Source organism: Apteryx mantelli, unplaced genomic scaffold (assembly GCF_036417845.1).
Source record: "Apteryx mantelli isolate bAptMan1 unplaced genomic scaffold, bAptMan1.hap1 HAP1_SCAFFOLD_86, whole genome shotgun sequence".
NCBI lineage: Eukaryota > Metazoa > Chordata > Aves > Apterygiformes > Apterygidae > Apteryx > Apteryx mantelli.
The window spans coordinates 425,001-427,500 of NW_027118810.1; positions in this window are offsets into that span (position 1 = coordinate 425,001).

Here is a 2,500-nt window from a genome sequence, read left to right on the forward strand (position 1 = left end):
GCCACGGGCGCCGGTGTGCAAGCGGGGGGCGCCGGAGCGCGGCGGCGAGACGTCGCGCGAGTGCGAGCGAGACGGCGGGCGCGCCGGGGAAGGGCCGGCGGGCTGCGCCAGCCCACCGCGAGGAAGAGGGGTTTCGGCCCAGCGTGGCATTCCGAGAGCGGCGCCGGCCCGCCGCCGGGCCGCCGCCGGGCCACCGCGCCTCGTTGCCGACGCCGACGGGCCCCTGCCCGCCGCGTCCCGGTTGCCGCGCGTGTACCCGAGTTCGCCTGTCCTGCACTCTGCGCCACAGGGCCGAGCACGGGGCTCGGCCCGCCGGCGGCTGTACGGCCCTCCCGGGGCTCGCTCGCCGAAGGCCCGCCGCCGATTCCCCGAGGCCGGTGGGGGACCGCCCCCGTCTGCCCCTCTCGCCTCCGCTGGCGCCCGCCGCCGGTGCCCACCGCCGGGAGCCGGCCCCCCCCTGTCACCCGACGGCGATCCGCCGCCGCCGGGGCAGGGGAGGGTCGGGCCCGGGGGAGGGTCCGGCGGGGAGCGGGCGGCAGTGCGCGGGAGGGTCGGCGGGGCTTGCTCCCCCGGCGCCCGCGGGAGGAAGCGGCGGGCGGAGACGCGAGCGAGATGGCACCCCGGGTCGGGACGGGTGCCGACGGGTCGCCACCCCTAAGCGGTGGGGGGCGGACCCGCGGCGGGCTGCGGCGGAGCAGCCCGTCTTGCAGAGACGGCGAGGACAGGCGTTCCGGGATGGCGCGCGGGGCGGGCGCCGGGCGGCGGCGGACCCCGAGCGGGGGCCGTCGCGCCAGGCCACGCGAGGCGACGGGTCGTGCCCGAGCGGGCGGCCCAAACCACGGCTCTCCTCCCGGGCGCAGCTGCCGCCGGGCGCCGGGTTACTGAGGGAAACCCCGGGCCCCGGGAGGAGGACGAGGTCGTGGCGGCGGGTGTCGGGCGCACCCCGCGGGCGGACGCTCCGCCGAGGGGCGCCGGAGCCGGCTGGCGGGTGCCGGGTTTCCCCTCCGCGTCCCGCCTCGCTGCTGCCGCCGAGGCTGCCGCCGTCGCCGCGAGGCGGCGGCGGCCCGGCGGCGGGCGGCGGCGGGGGAGGCACCCCCGCGGGGATTTCAGGTCGTTTCCCTCACCCCAGGGCCAGGTACCTAGCGTCCGCGCTCCTCCTGCCCCCCCTCGGTGACCCACCCGTGTGGTCCCGTGTGCCAGCTCGCTCCTCCCGGGCGCCGCGCCGTGAGCGCCGCACCGGCCGTGCCCTCCCGCCCTTTCCGCTTTCCCTTTCTCTCCCCCCCCCCCCACCGCTCCAGCCGCCCCGCGCCGTGCCGCGGGGACCGTGCTGCGAGCGGGCCGGGCGGGGGGGGGGGGCGGGGTGGCGGGAGGAGCGGAGGGCCTCCGGCCACCGCGGCCGCCGGTAGCCGCCCCGGGTAGGGATGGCCATGGGCCCCGGGCTCCGGGCCCGAGGGTTCTCGGCGGGAGAGCCGGGCGGGGGTTTAAAGACTCGGGCGGCCCGATGCGACCCGGGGGGCAGCCGGGTGTGCTGCCGGAGGGCCGGGGGGCCGGCGCGCGCGGGCGCCGTGCCCCCCCATGCCAGCCGGCGCGCCCCGCGCTCGCCCTGCGGGCAGCCGGGACGGAGAGGGGTACCCTGCCCCCTCTCTCCGCGGTCTGGTCTCGGCGGAGGGACGCCGCGCGGTCGGCTGGCGCCGGCCTGCCTCGAACGCGTGACCCCGGCGCGAGCGCGTGCTCTCGCCGGGACGGTGAGCCCCCACCCACCGCGGGTGGTGCGGACGCCGCGCCTCGGCGCGATCCGCTCTCCTCCCTGGCCGGGGCTCTCGGTCTGCCGCCGTGGCCGCTGGCGGCGGCGCCCTACCCGCCGGCACTCCGCCATCCGGCGCGCCTGCCTCGCTCTGCCCAACCCGGCTTCGCCGGGCGGCGGGCGGGCGGCAGGCGGGCGGCGGGGGCGGCCCCCCCCGTTCTCCGCGTGGAGACGGGGAGAGCGGGCGCCGTCCCCGTCCGTCCCGCCTTGCCCGCCCGCCCGCCGCCGGGCGTCTGTCCGCGGAAGGGACGGGAGAGCGCGTGGTGTCGTCCGGGAGGCTGTGTGTGCGCGCGCGCGGGCGTGGGCGCCGCCTCGGGGCCACGGCGGAGCCGGAGGCCGGCGAGGCGAGCGAGGAGCTGGGGAGCGCGGGGCCGGTGGGCCGCGGGCGCGCGGGCAGCGGGCGGTGCCGCTGCCGGTGGCGGCCGGGCTCCGACGCTGGGGGTCCGCGGGGAGCCGCCCCCTCCCCCAGCGTCCCTGAGGCAGGCGGCGCGGCCGGCGCGCTGCTCCCCGCCGGGCCGGGCCGAGCCTGGGCGCCTGGGCCGGACTCGAAGCGAGCAAAGGGTTGTCCCAGGTCGGGAGCGAGGGCTCCCCGCCCTTCTCGTTCGGGTTTTCCTTTTCCCTTTTTCCCCCCCCCCACTCTGTGCTCGTACGGTCAGCGGGGCGAGCCCCTCTCTCTGGCTCTCGGCCGTCCCTCGC